The following is a 21,739-nucleotide window of genomic DNA, read 5'->3' as shown; positions in this document are numbered from 1 at the left end:
ATTTTTAAAGAAAAAAACACCACACATATTTAGATCTATGAATGCATTTCTAAAAATGGAAAGGTTTTGGGTGTAACCTTCTTGGCAATTTCTCTTAAAAACATGTGTCTTACTAATATCTGGACAGTTTAAAATACTTGCTGAAGTAATTCATTCAAATTGGAAATTTCAAATAATTTCTCTATGAAACATTATTTGGAATCCTTTGTAGAGAGAATCTAGGGACCAAGATACTGCAGCATATAATTGTGAAATTTATTATAAAATGTTTGAAACAGCTTCCTTCCAACATTGCTTCTTGGCTAACATGAAGTGCAATATCCTTCCAGTGTGCATAAAAAGGGAGCTTTCACGAGTTAATGGTTGTTGCTAGTTTTGCTGGCCACAGGTTTTTAAAACGATTAGACAGTTTCAGATAATATATTAATAGGGATCAGTGTATTTCTGGTCTGTGTCATTTTCACATCTGTTCATTCTTAAGTCTGTTGTGTCCTGTTTCTGCATTAATCTGCAAATTTTGTTTTTAAAAAATGCTGCATGAAAATTCACATTCAAATATGTATTTTCTTACAAAATATGTATTTTATTGTGTTTTCTCTCAAGATAAGTTGCTTCAAATGCATTTTATATGGATGTTTTGCACTGCAGAATTTAGAGAAATGCATAATCCAAACGAATAAAACTATTATTTAACATGTTTTAGCCTGCATTTAAGGGCAAATGTACACATAAAAATATAATATAACCACACTACTTAATAAAAGCCAGCTAAATTAAAAGGAAAACATCCAGCAAACCCAAAACTAAATAACTGAAGGACAGACTAAAAATATATCACAACCCTAGAGATCAAAGCATGATTTCAAGCAAAGGGCAGTGGATGTTTATAGGGATGAGACTTGATAAACCTACTATCAATAGTGCATTCCTCAGATGTATAGGCACTGCTTTAATAGCCCTACTGCCAAAAATGGGTCTGTGAGGAGGGCATCTGTTGATGATCTTAGCAGGCAGGCAGGCTTATATGGATGAAGGTGATCCTAATTTTAAATATATAATTTTAGAACAAGAACAACAGTTTAAAGCATCTGCATGATTATCAAAGCCAAGGTGAAAACTCAGAAATGATAGTGTCTTCAGAAATGATAGTGTCCTCATGAAACAGGGGACAGTGAAAGAAAAAGGAGATTAGAGAATAGAGCTGAACGAGAGGAAAAAGTGACTTACATAAAGTTGGCTTAAAACCCTTACGAAAACTTCACTATCAATACCATTGTCTTGTAACTAAGAAATGGATTTGTATCAGAACAAAAATGAAAATTTTGTGGAAATCTTGCCCTCGTGGAAAAAACCTTTGGGCGATACCGAATGTCATGTGAACAGACTTCCACTTGCACAATAGACTTCCTCTCCTCTCCCCCTCCCCAGCCCCCTGTGCATCCCCCAAATCCGTTCTGGATGGTCCCCAGCACTCTGGAACAGATTTGGGGTGGGGTGGGAATGAGAGGAAAAGGAAGTCCTGTTGTGAGAGCAGAAGTCTGTTCGACTTGCAGGTGGACACAACTGAATGTCACCCTTTTTTCCTGGAGAAAAATATAAATTTTGCGGGGAAATATTTGCAATTATTACTGTCTTATGAAACCTAAACTTATTTTACTGCTTCCTGGAGAAAAATAGAAATTTGGGGGGGAAATATTTGCAATTATTACTGTCTTATGAAACCTAAACGTATTTTACTGCTTAACAACATAAAGTGCATCATTTATATATGTTAGTATATAAAACTGTACTAGCTGACATATTTGTGACATTTGCAGAGCAATCCTATGAACGCTTATTTAGAAGTTGACTTTGATGTGCAATTTGTGTGTGGATATGTCTATATTTTTCTTAATTATGCTTATATTTTGAAACATGCTGTAAGTCGTTCAGTGACCTTTTTGTGCAACAAGTGACTAATAAGTTTTAATAATAATAATGCTTATGAATTATAATATTCTAAACCTGGAGGCTGTCTTACATAGAAATCTTCATATCACTAATTTTGAGTGAGTAAAACCTTGTTTTCAAAAGAGAGAATATTGTATAGCTTTTCTCCCCTGTGTTCCCCCTTCTTTCCATTGGGGGGAGGAAAATCCTCCTATGGAAAAAACTATTTTCCCCTGAATTGTACTGCCCCCCTCCCAAGGCCTTCACATCTATACTAGAATGTTTCACATCCATGACTAAATGTGTTAGGTACTGTATTGCTTTCATGTAAGTTCTGAGTGCATGAGATTTATAGTTGTGTTTATTAGCTAGCCATTTTAAACAGGTTCAAGTACAAAATTTGATATGCTAGCATATAGTGTGGGGGAAAATGCTGGATGAGCATTCAGGGGTTAGTGTGTACAGCAGGCTCAATGGAAGCTCCTTCTTTGAGCACAACTCTTCTTCCATGAATGACATGGAAGCGTTTTTTGTTGATAGAGTGGAAATATTGAAAACAACCCAAGCCTTTTTGTGTAAGATGTGAAGTGGCAAAGTTTGTGTTAAAACTGAGGCTATTGAGTTCTGGCAGTAGAACTAAGTTGTCATTCCCACATTCTTTGGTCTGTAATAATACACTTCATGGGGAGGTTTGCGGTTTTTTCTCAAAGAATTTAGCACCTGATTTAAAATGAAAAGCCAGTGATGCACTATGTGCAATGCTTTTAAAGACATTTCAAAACAAAATTGTGTATACACAGTTCCATATTGAATGTGCTGATTTTGTTTGTTCATTGTGAGTGTTGTTAGAAGTCCTTTTATTCAGATTCCAGCAGTAATATTTTAAAACGGTTCTAGCATTTCTGTGGTCTGGAACAAGTGTTTGAATTTGAAAATAGCTAGGAAGCTAAGCTAAAACTTAGTTGATAACTATTTGTCTGTTGGTGTCCCAGAGGAGTTGGTCCAGTTAAATATATTGACTTAACAACTGTAGGTTTCTCAATTATACATGTCTTTTTGATCTGTGTTGCATTGAATATATCAGATGCCCAATAGGGTTGCCAGGTCAGAAGTGTCCCAAACCCTGAGACTTCACGGGTGGGCCCTAGTGATGTCATGAGGGCAGGCCCTAGTGATGTCATTAAGCATGTGCATTAAACATCAACTATAGTTGCTTGGAGCATACAATTAAAACAAAAAACATTTCTCTGCTTGAAAATTAAGATAGAAACCTTAACTAAATGAGGGTTTTCTCAGATCCAGGTGAAGTTAGGGAATCATTCCTTCTCACCTGCTTAGGGAGCCTATGTAGGGAACATTTAATCTAGTCAACTTGATTCTGGCAAGAAAGGTTTAAGTGCCCTCAGGCCTTGCCAGTCACAAGAAGGCCATAGCAGGAAGAAAGTAGCCTAGTGTTGTGGAGATATTAGATGGGAGCACTCATGAGTAAAGATGGATGTCCTTGAAGGCTGTAACTCTAAACACATTTGCTAAGGTCCTTAGCCCCATCGAACTCAACAGGACTTAAGTCTGAGTAGATATGGCTAGGATTGTGCTGTTGGTAAAGCTTGACTAGGGATCCTCTGAAAATATATTCAAATCCAAGCAGGGTTAGCAAGGAATGCCCTGTCCCTGCCTTTTAACATGGCTGCTCCAAACTTCTTTACAGACTTGAGCCTTCATTTCAGAAAAAAGTTGGAGAAATGAGTAAGAATAAGAGATTCTCTACACTTTTCTGCCTATGCTGTGGGCTGCTATAAATTCAGTTTGACAGCCAAACCAATTCCAGTGAGTAATAATTGACAGAGAGAAAAACACATGGTTTGGTCTACCTTCACAGCCAGTAGCTTGGGAAGAACAGCAATTGCAGCCACACTTCCCAGTATGTGAATTCTTATCACTATTGCGCAAGAAACAAACCGTCTTGCAACCAACAAGGTATATCATCAGTGGGTTGAAGGGGGTTGAACTGAACACATGGAACTACTGTTGTTGCTTCTATGGATGTAAGGAAGTGAGGTTAAAGGTAAACGAAATGCAAATAGAAAAAGAAAAAGAAAAGGAAGTGATGATTTTCTAAATGCAATACAATACCAACCATAACAAGATTCGTAAGGCAGAAAATTCACCATCCCACAGCCAGTCAGGATTCCTAATCAAAAATCCTGGCAGCCAATCAGCCAAGATCACACAAATCCCCAAGCAGCACAACCTGAACCGGGGGCTGCAGTTAGTGCAGAATGCTGTGACATGATTGCTGACATGAGTGAGACCCTGTCAGCACATAATACCTCTGCTCTGAAATCTGCACTAGTTGCTGATTTGCTACCAGGCTAAGTTCAAGGTGAGATTTCCATGCTACGGGTGCCACATAGTACTTGTTCTTCTCTTGTAAGAAATCAATCCTTTCGTGTGGCATCACGTACGCTTTGGAACTCCCTGCTTATTGACGTTAGGCAGACACCCTCGTTGTACTCTTTTTGGCATCTGCTAAAAACATTTTTGTTTAGGAAAGCCTACCCAGTCATGTAGAAGCTATTATGTTTTTTATCTGTTTTTAAATTATCATTATTATTATTAGATTTTAACATCATTGCTTTTTTATCTTAATGTTATTGTATTGATGTGTCATTTTGTGCTATTTTGCTTATTTTGTACATCACCCAGAGTGACTGGTTAGTCAGCCAGATGGGCGACTAAGAAATCCAATAAATAAATATCATCATCATCATCATCATTATTATTTATACCCTGCCTTTCGGACAAAGGACCTCAAGGCAGCTTACTAAAAACACAAATATAAAAATACAAAATAAAATACATCAATAAAACAATACAATTTACAAAATACAATTTACAAAAGTTAAATAACTGCTCTTAGGCTAACAATGTAAAATGCACAACACATGAGGAAAAAGGGACAGGGAAGAACAAGGAAAACACGCTCAGGCACCAGTTCTCAAATTACAGTTCTTATCATGACCAGCTGGAATGGAAGCAGGTAGCCTGATAGCATGGTGGCTACTGGAGAGGGCAAGGGCAGCTAGTCTCTCAGCAGAGGTGATGAAACAACTCATGGATGGATCAGCTTTGGCATGGAAACAAAACATCTTTCCTGCCGAAGCCATGAGACATCCTGGCGAGCACGTTGCATGGCACCCTCCTCCCCCGCACTGTGCCCCTCTCGTTTGCCTCTCTCTCGGGTTCCTTAGCCACCATGAGGCTGGATATGCTCGGGGTCAGGGGGGCTGGCCAGCTCAACTCCGGGTACATGTCCTGGCAGAGCGGCTGCTGCGCCCAGGGGTACCTTGCTGACAGCCCAAAGCGTGGCACAGGAAACCCTCATTCTCGGCCAGGTTATTGAAGCAGCGCGTGGCCGGGTAAGGCGTGCAGGTAAAGCGTGCGCTCCGAGTACAGTGCCAGCAGGGGGGTCAAAGTGTGAGGAAGTCGCGTCCAAATACAAAGTGGGAGATTAGCAGGAAGGTGCCTCTTTGGCATGCTCCTGAGAAATCATGCTCATTGAAGACCTTCACCTCTTTCCCACTTCTGATCTCCTTCACAAGCCCCAAAGGCTTTCCTTTAGGCACTGGGATTGTTCCAAGGATCACAGGTCCTGGTCCACTCAGAATATCATTATTATTATTATTAATTTAATATTATTATTAAATATCTGTCTTCAACTGTTTTTGCCAATAATTTTATTATTTTAATTTCTTCTGTAAACTGTTACGATTTATTATTTATTTATTTATTTATGAGATTTGTTAGACACCCATCTGGCAGAGGTTAATCAGCCACTCTGGGCGACTTACAGCCAAACACAAGTACATTCCATATAGACATAATCAAAATCCTAAAAATTAGAGATTAAAAATTAAAAGCTTAAACATTTAAACCCCCCAAGATCGATAAATAAAACGATATATAAATGTTGTAAATAAAATAAATGAATAAATTTTGGAGTCAGTGTGACCCTTAGGTTTTGTTCCATTTTTAGGAACAAAGGAATCTGCCTTATGCCGACTCAGGCCATTTGGTACCATCTAGCTCATTACTGATGACCAGAGCTTGGAAGATTACTTCTAAAAAGTAATAAATTACAGTTACAATTGCATGGCCCAAAAAAGTAGTAATTACTGCTACAATTACAATTGCTCTGAAAGTAACTGATTACATTATTTTTTCTCAACAGTAATTACTACAGTTACATTTCAGTTACTTTTTTTAAAAAATACTACGAGGTGCTGGCCTTGGCTGCTGCACATCTAAGTAGACTAAACCAATATTAAAAGTGAACACACACAAACAAAAGTAGTAGAATAATTCTTTTTATCCATAAGATAGCAATGGTGGTAAGGGTGGTGGGGAGGGAGGTAGAGGCCACTACTCAGATCTTTGCACATCAAACCAAGTGCAACCCCCCCCAACTCAGCCAGCCAGCATAATCTCTCTCATTTAACCACCTCCCGGACCCTGCGCTGCAGGGACACTCACCCAAGCAAGCATTTTCCCCTGAGATGCAAAAAAGTTAAAATACTGCAAATGCAGCACAGTAGCCAGAGAGGGTGGTGGAGACCACTTTGTGTGCCAAGGGCAAACACAGTTTTTACACACGCACGCACGCACGCACACACACACACACACACACACACTCACTCGTGTTGTCATATTTCAACTCCACAGTTCTTTATCTCCATTCTGCTGCTGCCTCCTTCTCCTTTATCCATGTTCTTGCCCTCCGACTCCTTTTTCCCTCCACTCCATTCTTCACCACTACCATCCATTTTTTAAAACAATTGTTTTCTCCACTCCACCCTGTCTCACCCTCCATCTCCTCCCGCGTCGCTTCCTACCCACCCACAGAGCATGAGGAAAGAGTGATGCTGCACAGAAGCCCAGTTGGAGGCACATGATTTTCATCCACGAATCAGGGGAGCAGACTTCCCCTGCTTCTCCCCCCAAGTAATGTCCAAAAGTAATGCTGGAAACATTACAATTACTCCACAAAAGTAATAAAATTACTCCTAGTTGTATTACAGTTCAAAATGTAAAGGAATTCCCCACTTGCAGGGGTGTGGAGTCGGTACTCCAAACCTTTGACTCCAACTCCGACTCCTCTATTTTTCTACTGTCTGACTCCGACTCCGACTCCACCCAAAATTGCTTCCAACTCCACAGCCCTGAAAAGGGCTATAAATGTCATTTTAAATTGGAAGCTCTCATAGGAGCATTTTTATCGCTGCCTGAATATGCGCTGATCTTGGCATCACAGCATTTGTCTTCATCTGGGTCCTGTGTCATACACTGACACACAAAATGTTTTCCATCTTGAGTTATGGTGAAATGCTCAACTACAGCTGACTTCATGGGCAGCTTCTTTGACATTTTGAATTTATATTTTAAAAAATTTGTCAATCAAAATTTATTTTGAAGCTGGAGTAGGTACATTTCTACTGACTCCGACTCCACCCAAAATTGCTTTCGACTCCGACTCCACAGCCCTGCCCACTTGTTCCTCAGAAAAGTAATGAATTACAAGTAATTACTTCCAAGCTCTGCTGATGACATTGGCTCTCCAGGATTCCAGGTAATAGTATTTTCCAGCAATTGTCCTGCCCCTGAGCTACAGCCCTTCCCCTGTTTAAAAAAGTACAGTATCTTTTAAAATTGTTCTTTTCAGTTCACTAATGAATGCATAGCACACCTAGTGCAGATCCACACCATCCATTAAAAGTACATTCAACACCCATTTGAAGTACATGAATCCCACCACAGAATCATGGGAACTGTAGTTTGTTAAGCGTGGTGAGAACTATAACTGTGAGGGGGAAATTACATTTCCCAGGAATCTTTAGGGGAAGTCGTGCACTTTAAATGCAAGTTGGATGTGTTTTAAATGTATTGTGTGGATCTATTTCATAATTTTTGCCTGAATATAAATAATTTTGATTATTTTTTTTTAAATAGAAATGAGCTATAAAGTTTACTGGGTGACCATGGGCTCCTCAACATCTCTCAGCCTAATCTGCCCCTTAAGATGAAAACAACAGAGGGGAACCATGACCACCCCAAGGAAGAAGGGCACATTTAAAATTCAGAGGAAATAATAATATACAACCATAACGTGAAAACAGATACTTATCGGGACATAGTGTGAAGAAATATTTATATAAGCATCAATGTCAAAGATATTTTACAGAACCTGTAAAGATATGTATAGTGCAATCCTATGCATGTTTACTGAGAAGCAAGTTCGAATGTATTCAGTGGGGCTTATTCAAACAGGGAAGCGTGCACAGAACTGCAACCTCAAGTGATAAGGAACTTCACTCACCCAACCCAAAATTCAGAATTCTGCTACTTTAAGCTGTTTTGCAACAGTTTTATACTTGTTTTATTGTTATTGGATTTTAAATGGATGTATTTCTTGTTGTGAGCTGCCTTAGTTTCCATTCGGCAAACCTACCTCACAGAGTTTTTTGAAAGATTCCATATGCACACACATTGGAGATGTAAAAATGCATATACCCCATAGAATAGTTTATTGTCAAAACCAGTTGGTCATTACAGAACTTTTTTTTAATCAATATTAGTTTCCTACCAGCTAAAAGCAGTGACACCTAAGTAAACCCTGCCTAAATGTTTTTTTTTTAAAAAAAAGATTAGAGGGGAAGATAAAGATTTACAACATAATCTTTAGCTATGTTTACTCAAAAGTCCCATTGCTTTATAGCACAATCCTAACCATGTCTACTCAAAAGTAAGTCCTATTGAATTAAATGGGGTTTACTTCCAGGTACAGTAGGACCCCGCTTTACGGTGCTTCGCTTTATGGCGCTTCGCTAATGCTGCGGTCTCAATTAGATGCAATTAGACTAAAGCCCCACTCATACGGCGCTTGTTCTGCTTTTATGGCGGTTTTTGGACGTCGCGTACCATTCTATTCAATGAGTTCTGCTTTTCAGCAGTTTTTGCTTTTCGGCGAGGGTCCGGAACGTAACCCGCCATATGAGTGGGGCCCTACTGTATGTGGCATTAGCATTGCAGCTTTACTCCCAGAAACATGAGTATAGGTTTAAAGCTTCATATTGGGAAGGTTTTCAAAACAGGCTATGAATCAGACAAATAAACTGCCCTCTTCAATAGCCCAGGAAAATTTAAACTTGTTTGACTCCATATAACTAGAAAAGCGAGTATAGGATTAAAGCTTCATATTGGGAAGGTTTTCAAAACACTGCCTCTTCACATACTCAGGAAAATTAAAATTTGTTTGACTCCTCATAACTAGAAAAGGATAACACATTGTAATGGCATTTAGATATCCTGCACACAGAGAGAAAGAAACTTTTGCTACTGTTGAAAGCTATAAACTTACTCAGTTTATGAGATTTTCAGACAAGCAGGAAAAGACAACATTTTTCTGGTCTTGCAATGAGTTCTAGCTATTGCCTAGAGGTCCACAAATCCCTTGTCAATCACAACCCTGACTTCACTTACTGGTTACAACCTGAAATTTAGTGCAGCCAGCTACAAGTTCATTTAACAGAAGTTGCGGGGTGGGGGGCCTTAGGTTTGGGTGTATATTTCTTGAACCAAAGCACCTAGAAAGTTTTTTTTTAAAATGAAAGCTGAGAGTCTCTAGATTGAGATGACTCACCCAGAGATCCAGCAAGGACCCCAAAAATCTGGAGTCTCGGGACAAAAACCACAGACCTGGCAACCCTAATTCCCTCTCTCTCTCTCTCTCTCTCTCTCTCTCTCTCTCTCTCTCTCTCTCTCTCTGTGTGTGTGTGTGTGTGTGTGTGTGTGTGTGTCAGTGAGAGAGTACTCACAGAGTACTGCCACCTCTTTTTTTGCTGACATTGGCAGCTTTTTTGTGCTGGCACCCACAGCACTTTTATCAAGGTATGCATGCTGGCACCTCATTTATTTTAACCAAAAAAGCCCTCAATGTTTCTGTATGTGTTGCTGCAGTAGTAGCTAAGTCCCAGCTCCATGTCAGTAATAACAAATATACACTTACATGATTTTGCAGTCCATTTTAGCCATATTTCTTAGAACCCTATTTCAGAGAAAACCCTACTGTCCCAAGTCGTCTTAATATAGCCTTATGTAATGGAATGTAGTATATGGTAGTAACTGGTTTCAACTGGCCTGGAAGAGCATTAGTCATGGGGGACAGCATAATAGTGGTGATATTAGTAAGAAAGACAGAATGTTGGAATAAGAAGTAAAACAATGACAAATTACCTGTACACATGTTCATGCAACTGGAGAGTAGAATTACGTAATGTTTTCTGATTCGTTTGGAAAGATTGCAAAGAGAAGGAACTGTTACGTTACGTGGGAAAGAACGTGTGGGATTGGTAAACTAATGTCACATGTCTACTTAGTACTGTATAAAAGAGCCATGCAGACTGTGCTTCAGTGCAGTCCTCACCAGACTGTTTGGGAAGCTGACCCTGCAAACACTGGTAAAGAATAAAGGCCTACCTTTTTGCTTCAAGCCTGTGTTTTCAAATTTCTTCAAGGACCCCCAGTCCAAGATCCCGAAATTCTCCATCAGTTGATCCTTTAGATATGTGCACTGTCTTTAGTCTTGGTGCAGATAATCTCTTGACTGGTTTTCACATTTTCATAGAAGTTTGAACATTGCCTATAAAGATATAGGATTACTCAAGTTGAAGAGAAATGCATCACATTTTATTCTATTATGCATGTGTTTTAGTCATGCAGTTTGTAATTATGTGACCATATAGCTTTTACATTTTAGTTTTAAAAGATTCACTAGAAAAGACAATAATGCTGGGAAAAACAGAAGGGAGTAGAAAAAGAGGAAGGCCAAATGAGATGGATTGATTCCATAAAGAAAGCCACAGACCTGAACTTACAAGATCTGAACAGGGTGGTTCATGACAGATGCAATCGGAGATCACTGATTCATAGGGTCGCCATAAGTCGTAATCACCTTGAAGGCACATAACAACAATAGCTTTTACAAAGTTCCAACTGGCAACTAGCCATGCCAACATAGTCATATTAAAGCAATCTGATTCTTTTATCTCTATTTTATTCTGCATTGGTAAATTTTTTGAAATGTCCATACTGCTCAGCCTCAGTAAATTGTTTAAAATGTCCACACACTTAAATGATTGGTGACAAAGGAGCATTTTTTTCTGTGAGAAATGGGAAGTCCAAGTAACGGCTTTTTTCCATGTTATGCACTATACATGGTATTGCAGTTTTCTTCAGTTTGGGAGTTTCTGGAATTGTGGTTTGCAGGGGAGTAAATCATATATATGCATATACCCACATAATTTAAAGAGAACATTCAAATAAAACACAGGCACTGATAGACAGCAACTTGGTCAAGGTCAACCAGACCATCCAAGTTGGCCAACTGAGTGGGAATTTGAGTTGGATTGTTTCAGCTCCACACAACATAACCATAACAAATGGACTAAACCAACTTCTTTGGGTTCTAAGCAGAAATGGGTGGTGTTTGTCTCTGACAGAAACAGAATTTGAAGCAGGAAGGGTGGTTTTCATGCACATTTATGATTGTGAAAATACTTCAGGTTGGTTTATTCAGATTTTTAAAATTGGATGAGCAAGGTATCTTAAAAATATTTCCATTCATTTGCTCTGAACATGTGAGAAAATTCTATTTTGTGTTTGTTCACTCAATAACACAAGTGATTCACATTTGTTTACTGACTGTATATGTCCTGGTTTAATAGGATTAAAAGTGTCTGGCTTACACATCCCTTGTATATGATGTTCATTGCTCAGATTGTGGAGTCAACTTTGACAGGTAGGCAGGGCCACATACCTGTCAATCATCTGACATGATCTGATTTCAAAGTTGACATCTGGTCTCTGACATCATCTGATATCAAAGATGGTGTGCAGTGCTGGGGCAAAGCTGCCCAGAAGGATTGAACTTTCTGCGTGCCAGCTGATAAGCAGAGAGTTCAGTTATTCTGACTACAGGGATCTGCTTCTCTAGCATATCTCCCACATGTACTGAAGCACCACCCAGCAGGATTGGACCCCATATGCGCTCAGTGACATCAGCTGATGGACAGGTGGGCATGGTTTAGGGGAAATGGCCTCATGGGCCAACTTAGACCCCTGGAGGGCCAAGATTGGCCTGTGGGTCAGAGGTTCTCGACCCCTACTATAGGGAATAATCTATCACAATTAACATGTAGCTGTTAGGTTACATACAGAATGAATTTTGGGCCTGATGTGTGCAAAGTTGTTTGACTCTTACTTCAGTGACAATGGGTTTAATCCAAGGGTAGCCAAAATGGTGCCATCCGGAGTTTGGACTATAACTCTCATCCCTGACCATTGGCCATGCTGGCTAGGGCTGATGAGAATTACAGTCTAGCAACATCTGGAAGGCCACACGATCCAACCCCTTTACATGGATTAAATCAGTTACTAATGAAGAAGACCTACAAGACATGTTGAGCTGATCAGTAATTTTCAGTGCATCTTTGAGACCCTCTCCCTTTGTTTTAGGTTTTTTTAAAAAAAAAAAAAAACCAAACTGTTTATAAGAGAAATTAACAATGCTGTTCAGAAACTCATCTGCATTGTTTATTTGGATACTTAGGTATTCCATTAATAGTTTAAATAAATAATGTAAAACATATGTGTTAAATGTGTTATGTGAACACCATTTTTTCAGGCAAATGCAAGAAAAATATTCAGTAAATACATTGTATGAAATTGCTGAATTAAGATTTGATTACAGTTGATTAACATCTTCTTAATTTAAGTCTGTTTTCTTTTCATTTTAGATATGACAGAGTTTTCTAGATTTGGCTTGGTTATTTCCGATGTAAGGTCAAACTGATCCAGAACATTTCTTCCACTGCGTTAGGACAAAATATTTGTCAGCAAAGCCTGCACATGAGTGTACTTTCATCTTTTTTTCTGCCAACACAAATATTTTAAATACCATCCATTTTACATAACAATTACACAAACTTTAAGCACTTAAATTAGATTATGTTATGATATTATTCCAACCTTGTGTTTCCTTGTGCTTGACCTAGTTGTCTTAAACATTTTCATAAGTAACTCATTAATTTTAAAAAATTGTTGTTTGCCTTTGCTTGACATGTGAATACTGTGTCTTTAATATGAACTTTGATGCCAAAAACTTATTCACAAGATATAAAGCACATTATAGCTAAAGAAACCTCGTGACTTTAAGATTAATTCCAATAAATTTCTATCTTCATCTGTTACAACTGATGTAGATTAGATACAATTCATAATAGAAAGGATATGCTGAATTATTACAGATTATTCTGGCACACAGGGTGTTGGTGCACGGCTTTCTGTTCACTTTTAATCTCTGAATATGTTCCTAATTGACATCTTCCCCCATTTGTGGAAATGCCAGTTATGGACTTTGCTGTGTCATTTCTCCCTTTAATGTAGCCATGTAGAATGGTTGCTGATGGGAATAATAATCAGCTAATAAATTGAAATGGAGACCACCAACGAATGAACTGTTTGCCTCATTCATTTTGGAACACTAGCTGTCACCATGCACAAAAGACTTAAGAAAAATATCTTTCAATGTTTGGATGTCTTGGAGCACCTTCAGATGGCAGCTTCCTGAGCTCTTTGGTAATAAAGTTCATTTAAGGGGGAAAATGTCTGAGTGTTTGTTACTTTAATTTTTCCTTCCTATTGTTTTCACATATATGGGGTATGCACCAAATACAAGATTTAGTTCAGTTATATTTGGTTCTTTGGAAAACAGCCTGTTTTGGTATGCAGTACTTTGGAAGCTGCCCAATTCATTTAGGGTCCAAATCCCAATTTGGAAAATGAAGCTTCATACTTCCATCCACCCCCATTCACTATTATGTGGAAATTTTAAAAGGATATAACTTTTTCCTCTTTTGACAGACTTGGATGAAATTTGCAGGTGTAGTAGTCTCCCCTGAGAAGATAAAGCCTGCCAAATTTCAGACAAATAGGTTCAAGGACTTTTGTACTGGGCACCTCTAGATTTAAATGTGTTAAACAAGGGTATTGCCTTTTTAATTACTTTTGCCAGATTTGATGAAATCTGCACACATGGTAACCCCTTGTGATAGACTATCTATCTATCTATCTATCTATCTATCTATCTATCTATCTATCTATCTATCTATCTATCTATCTATCTATCTATCTATCTATCTAATCTCCCGCCCTTCCTCCCAGTAGGAGCTCAGGGCGACAAACAAAAGCACCAAAACACTCTAAAACATCATAAAAATAGACTTTAAAATGTATTACAACAAAACATCCTTAAAAACATATTAAAACAAAACATATTTCAAAACATTTTTTTTAAAAAAAGCTTTAAAAACATCTTTTAAAAAAGCTTTAAAAACATATTAAAAAGCAATTCTAACACACACACAGACTGGGATGTCTCTACTTTAAAAGGCTTGTTAAAAGAGGAAGGTCTTCAGTAGGTGCCAAAAACATAACAAAGATGGCAGCTCTCTAATACTTCAGGGGAGGGAATTCCAAAGGGCAGGTGCCACTACACTAAAGGTCCGTTTCCTATGTTGCGTGGAACGGACCTTCTGATAAGAGGGTGTCTGTAGAAGGCCCTCACCTGCAGAGCGTAGTGGTCAACTGGGTATATAAGGGGTAAGACAATCTTTCAGATATCCTGGTTCCAAGTTGTATAGGGCTTTGTACACCAAAACCAGAACCTTGAACTTGGCCCAATAGCTAATAGGTAGACGGGGTGCTTTCACACTGCACTTTATTCCGTTATTCTGACGATTTATTTCCTGTTAATTTGGCATAAAATTTGAGCTTTCACACAACATAACGGCTAGCTCCGGAATTCTGGTGGAATGTAGTGGAAGTTTAGCGCTAATTTCCGCAATAAATGATACCAGAAAAATTCTGATAGCAGGCTGGGAACCCGGAAGATTGCGGGAGTTCTGCGCTAGCTGCTGCTGCTCACGTGACAGCCATCCCAGCATGCAGTGCGTTCCCGCCCTTACCAACAGCCCTCCCAGCATGCAGCCTTCGTGCGCTGCCGCGCTGCCACTGCCGTGCCTCCCAGCCAATCCCAGCTGCTCCTGAGAGAGCAGCCTGTGCTGCTGCTGCTGCTTGTGCTCAACCAGAGCCTCTGCTGCTGCGCTGCCGCGCCTCTCAGCTGATCGTGATCGCCCCTCTTTCAACCCCCCCATGCACCGAAAGAACAGGCCTTAAACCAAAGGTAGGTGAAGACCTGCTCATCCGGTGTCACGTGAGGCCGAATGAAGGGGGGGAGAAAAGCTCTGCTCTGTGTGTGAAAGTCTGTTGCGCAAAATGCCGGTATAACAGGTACTGCAGTGTGAAAGGGATTTTTGAAATCCGGAATGAAGTGCTACCTTTTTAATCCGTTAAACTAGCGCTATTAGCCCCATGTGTGAAAGCAGCCATTATGAATACTGCCAAATTTCAGAATAATAGCTGTAGTGAGTTTCTTTCAATGACAGCCTTTAAAGCTTTTGGCATGGTTAAAAAAAGATACACTTAATATCCCTGTTTTGTTGACAATTTGTATTAAAATAGTATATATCAGACAGGTACTCCTAGGTAAGAAACCTGCCAAATTTCAGACGGATTAGTTGTTGTTGTTTATATCAATTTATGAATTGCCAAGTGGCAATTGATGCAGGGGCGGGGATTGTGCTAGGTGAATATTAAAGTTGGTTGGGGAGGAGAGAGAACGAAAAAGGATGTGCTATAGTTTTTTGGGCAATGATTTTAGTATGAAAATGGCATGCATTGTAGAGGTGTCCCTAGGAGAGTAATCTGTAAAATTACAGGAGGTTGGTGCAGGGGCTAAGGAATATAGATGGATAGATGGATCATGGATGGATTGATGGATGATAATGTAACAATAATAAATAGAAAAAGCTTCAGGCATCCGTTCTGCTCAGTTGTCAGAAATAGTCATAGAAAATAAGTACAAAGCTGATTTAATAATCATGGATGTGTGGGCAGGTGGCAGAGAAGCAGGAACACATGAATATCAAGGATTTTCAAGCAAGTGCCACTAGCAGAACTGCCAAAGAGCACAATACAAATACTAGGTGATACATTACTTCAAAATCCTCCAAAGCTCTGTGATTGGAGACCCTAGCAAAATCATTTCCTCTGATGGGAAGCTATACCTGTGGAAGAAATATTTTTATTTCGCAAACACACTATCTGCAGTGTTCCAAAATTCCCTGAAGCTCTTCTGAGGTCTCTGCTTCTGTTTGGGATTCTATAGAGCAGCAGCAAGGAAAGGTTCATAAGCCATCAAACCAAGAGTTTTAAACTGTTGAGAGAACTGTTTTGTTTGTGGAGAGGGACATTGGAAAAAGGAGGTATTGTTGACTCTCATGTTACCGACATTTCTTAGGAGGAGAGACAGTTTTTAAATGAGCCAATAACGCAGGAAGAACTCTTGGAAGTTATAAAGCAAGTAAAAAATAATAATGCCCATGGTCCTGATGGGTAAATGGGTACCTTTTATAATCAGTATTCTGATATTCTGCTTCTGCCTATCATAGAATCATCATAGAATCATATAATAGTAGAGTTGTAAGGGGCCTATAAGGCCATCAACCCCCTGCTCAATGCAGGAATCCAAATCAAAGCATTGCTGACAGATAGCTGTCCAGCTGCCTCTTGAATGCCTCCAATGTCGGAGAGCCCACTACCTCTCTAGGTAATTGCTTCCATTGTTGTATGGCTCTAACAGTTAGGAGGTTTTTCCTGATGTTCAGTCGAAATCTGGCTTCTTGAACCTAAGCCCATTATTCCATGTCCTGCACTCTGGGATGATTGAGAAGAGATCCTGGCCCTCCTCTGTGTGGCAACCTTTCACATACTTGGAGAGTGCTTTCATATCTCCCCTCAGTCTTCTCTTCTCCAGGCTAAACATGCCCAGTTCTTTCAGTCTCTCCTCATAGGGCTTTGTTTGCAATGCCCTGATCATCCTTGTTGCCCTCCTCTGAACCTGTTCCAGTTTGTCTGCATCCTTGTTGAAGTGCGGAGTCCAGAACTGGACACAGTACTCAAGATGAGGCCTAACCAGCCTCTCCTTCAACTTTGTAACATTTTACATGGTGCCCCCCTCCCAGAAACATGGAAACATTCCAAGATCACTGTTATCCCCAAGCCTTTTAAAGAATCTCTTTCAGTTGAATGCTACTGACCAATCTCTTTACTAAATCAAGATTATAGATTGTTCACTGCCATCCTTACTTCCTGACTTAAATGTATAATAGGCAAGTATATCCATCAGGACCAGGCTGGTTTTCTCCACAATGGACAAATAGCGGACCCCATTTGTAAGCTGTTAAACATTCTCAGGCATTGTAAGATGTCTGGGTCAGGCTTGGCTCCAGGTGTCTGGGGGCCCTCGGGCTAGGGATGGGTGAGAGTTTCGGTTCAGTTCACATTTCAAACAGAATTAATCAAATTCTCAATTTCCGAAACAATATTAGAACCAAAACACAGCCATCCTTTGACATGTGCATTTATTGGAATATTGCAATGCTTTTCGCCAGGTAAATAACATTTACAAAACGGCACATATTAAGGGAAAGTGTGCATAAAAATGAATACATGAGTGAAGATAACATGCAAAAAGGCATGAAATGATGAGAAATGGTTGCAAAAATGTGTACCTTGTCAAAACTGCCTACAAAAATGTGTTTATTTGGAGAAATTTGCACTAAAATAGTGGAGGATTTTCATTAGGATTTTTTTTTAAAAAAACCGCAGATCGCTGTAGAAATGTAGAGAACTGAATTTAAGATTGGAAAAATGAGAAACTGAGAGAAGCAAAACAGACAGATCTTTCCATCCCTACGTTGGGCATAGGATATCAGTGGGCCCTTGTCCCCTCCCTTTCCTCCTCAAACCACATTCCTCCTTCCTTGTGGCCCCACTACTTTCAAAGAAAACAAATCTTCGCCAATATTGCAACCCCCTCTTATAAAATAAAATACAAACTCTTGATTTCTTTTAATTTGTTGGGGTAAATTTACCTATCTTGTAAGATTCAGCTTCTAAGAATATATTCTGGTTTACCATGTTAATAATAGGCAGATTATATGAATAGTATCAGAGCCTGGGATCTTCCACAATATGTACTGAGAAATAATTCTCATTTTTCTCTGTTGGCTTCTCTACTGTAATGTTTTCACAGACAAAAAAGTGGGTGGGTGAGTTGAAGCAATCCTTTCCTGTCATTTGCAAGATCTTTGAAAAAAGCACTTTCCAAGTTAAAGAGACTTATGATAACTAGGACCTCCTGCCAGACCTGGTTTCAAATCCCTGCTCAGCCATGAAGCTCGCTGGGTGGCCTTGAGCCAGTAACTGTCTCTCAGTCTAACCTACTTCACAGGGGTGTTGAGAGGATAAAATGGGGAGCAGAGTAACCATCTTTGAGCTTCTTATAGAAAAAGCAAAGTATCAATGAAAATAATAATAGGAGCTTCCCAGCTACAACTGGGGTGGTGGGGAGCTGGGGGGTGGTAGAGAGGAAATTCATACACAAAAGCCCCAGGACAGACCTGAACAATGGACGTTTGCCTGTAAAAGGAGAGGGAAGCTCTTAACACTCTCTTTCTCTGATCAGTGAGGCAAAGGGAATGAGGGGGTGGGGAGGAAATAATTATTATGTAATTAATGCTGCAATCCAATGCATTTACCAGGGAGTAAGTACAATTGAACCCAATGGAGCTTACTTCTGAATAGACATTATTGGATTGCAGCCTAAGAAACCAGGAAAGCCTCCTGACTTTCCTTCCAAGCTCCACATTCTACTCTTAGGCTGCAATTCTGACTACATTTACCTGGGAGGAAGCCCTTCTGAATTCAACAGGGCTTACTTCTGAGCAATTAGAATAGTTAGGCTCCTTCCTCCCTTCAGCATTGCCTCACTTCTGCTGCTACAGACCAATAAGCTCTGCCCCTCCCCCAATGCTTGAAACTCATGACTGGCAGGGCAGCTCCTTAGCAACCGTCCTGGCGCTTCTCTTCCCCGACAGTGGCGCAGCTGAGCAGGACAGACTCTTGTCACGGTAGAGCTAGCAGGGCTTGCCTGTGCCACCGCCCACTGATTCCCTCCTCTGCTGCTGGCCTGCGCTTATCCAAGAGAGCCCCCTGGGGCCCTGTGTGAGATCCTGGGCCCTCGGGCCAGTGCTCTACCTGACCATGTGCTAGTGCTGGGCCTGGCCTGGGTCCCCTCTGCTGTGCTAGCCCTGGACATCTTCAAGGCCTTTGATTGTGTGAGTGGGTCTTTTTGGCGGAACTATTAAAATCTTTGGAATTTGGTTCTTATTTCAAACACAGCTTAAACCAAATCTATCATATCTCCTAATCAAAAATTAAGCTTAATGGATAAGATTCGGAAAAAATTGCTTTTTAGAGGGAGACAAAGCAGGGATACGCTTTGCCTCAGCTTTTTATTTTGGCTATTGAGGCATTAACACGTGGTTTAAGGCAAATCCCCAGATTAAAGGCATTGCTATGAGAGGGAAAGCATATCTCCTCGGATTGTACATGGGTTATATGGTGCTAACTTTTTCAGATCTGCTAGATGCTGCCTCATTACTACAAGCAGAACTGAAAGAATTTCAAGCATTGGCCAGTTTAAGGGTGAACTTCACAAAATCTGGATTCCTAGGGATCCATATACCCCCATATTTGCAGAAAACCTCAGAATAGCTGTCTGTTCCCAGGTGTTGCAAAGCCTTTCAATATCTTGGCATAAATGTTACTAAGAACCTCAACCATCTTTTTTTTATTTTTTAGCAAACTATGGATCTGTATGGCAACAGATTTCTTGTGATTTCATTAGGTGGACAAAGTCAAATCTATCTCTGATGGATCATATAGTGGCTGTTAAAATGACACTGCTACCTAAGCTGACCTACCTCTTTCAAACCCTACCAGTTTGGATTCCCCCTTCTCAGTTAGCATTATGGCAAAAGAAATTGATGGCATTTATGTTTCAGTCTAAGAAGCCAAGGATCATGAAATCTCTACTATATAGGCATTAGCGTCAGGGAGAATGGAGGATCCCTAACTTAAAGGTGTATTATGAGGCTTGTCAGCTCAGCCTCATGGTCCTATTTATTTTGGAATACCCAGCGAAACAATGGGTGCACCTGGAGCTAATGGAAAGTGATGAGGTCCCACTTAATGTTTTTCCCTTCTACGAGCGTAAGCTTAAGTCCCTTACCTGTTTAAATAATGAGTTCACTCTTATGTTTCGAGTGCGGAAGCTGAGGACGCCATTGTTAACCCCAGGACTCTCCCTCCTGGTCCCCTTGGCAGTCCACCTTGCCTTCTATTACAAACGTAGGCTGAAAGAGATACTTAGATGGAAGGCTCAGCAGCTGTATAGGCTCTGTGACTTCTACAGGCAGGGTAGACTGCTAACGGAACCAGAGGTTAGATAGAAACTCCAGGGGGTGCGGCTTTCCTGGCTGACCTGGAATCAAATTAACTCATCCATTTGTTCTCCAGCAGTGAAGGCTGCAGCTCTAGAAGTTTGACACTATGGGAATGTTTGGTGTTCCCAGGTGCTGAGTGCTCCAAAGGGCTGATTACACAGATCTATAAGATGCTTCTTGAATATGACATAGGTAGCCCCTGTTGGATTTGCGAAGCGCCTGTTAAGGCTCTGCGTGTGCCAGTGTGACACAGTATAAACCAGTATGTATTAAATAGAGACAACACACGTTGAGTCTTGTAAGATGAATCCTTTTACTGATTCAATAAACCAAAAGCAGCTACACAAGTTTCTCTACGCCTTCACTTTCAAAAATGCACCCCCCCACACTCAGAGACGTTTCCCAAGGACTTTTATAGCTTTGGCAGCAGTCCTGCCAGCTGCAGCCTTCGGCATCTCTGCAGCCTTGTCTGTTTGGAACAGATACGTTTCACAGCCACTAACAGCCCCGATGCCCTATGGCAGATCTGGGAAGGAGATTTAGGGGTACATATAGATGAAGTAGACTCGAATGCCTTATGGGACAAATCTCCCTTTCGAACAGTCTCTGCTCAACATAGAGTGATGGCACTTAAAAGTGCTATATAGGTGGTGTCTCACTCCTAGGCGTCTCTCTCACATTCACCGTGACTCTTCTGCTTTGTGCTGGTGTAGGTGTGACACCATTGGGTCATACCTCCATATGGAATTGACCCTGCTTGGACTATGCACAGGGCCTAACAGAGACCTTAGATCAAAAGAGCTCATCCAACTGTTGTTGGTTGCTGCCCATGCAGTCATAGCAGCGGAATGAAAGGCTCTCAGCAGCATCTCATTGGACAAGTAGTACAATCGTGTATGGCACCTTGCTCCCTGGAGAAATTAATGCAACAGCTGTGAGTGGCCTGGGGCTAGAGTAAGCGGGTCTGTCCTCATCATCGGCCTATGCATGGCAGTGGATTTTGTAACACTTTCTACTCCCCCCCTTTCCAAATGTCTTCTTCCTTGATATCTGTTTTTTTGCTGCCACTTCTGAACAACCTAGAAATTAAGTATCACAAATGGTAGAATGTGCCTTCAGTTGTAACTATTTGTATGCCGACTCGGCTTTGTTTTTCATTTTATGTTTATTGTACGCTTTTATTGCTGATCCTGTTTCTTTTTTTCTTTTCCATCTTACTATCTTGGAAATACTCATATATTGAAGAAAAATTATGTTTAAAAAAAAGGAAAAAGTAGGTATTTGTA

At 40.2% G+C, this 21,739-nt stretch overlaps 1 protein-coding gene across 5 annotated transcripts in view; it reads left to right on the top strand.

Annotated features, from left to right (window-relative positions):
- The window catches only part of SBF2 (SET binding factor 2), a 473,611-nt gene that overhangs the window by 189,306 nt on the left and 262,566 nt on the right, over positions 1-21,739 (top strand). The window lies entirely within an intron of this gene.

Source organism: Rhineura floridana, chromosome 2, assembly GCF_030035675.1.
Source record: "Rhineura floridana isolate rRhiFlo1 chromosome 2, rRhiFlo1.hap2, whole genome shotgun sequence".
Taxonomy (NCBI): Eukaryota; Metazoa; Chordata; class Lepidosauria; order Squamata; family Rhineuridae; genus Rhineura; species Rhineura floridana.
This window is presented reverse-complemented; position numbering and strand designations above follow the sequence as displayed.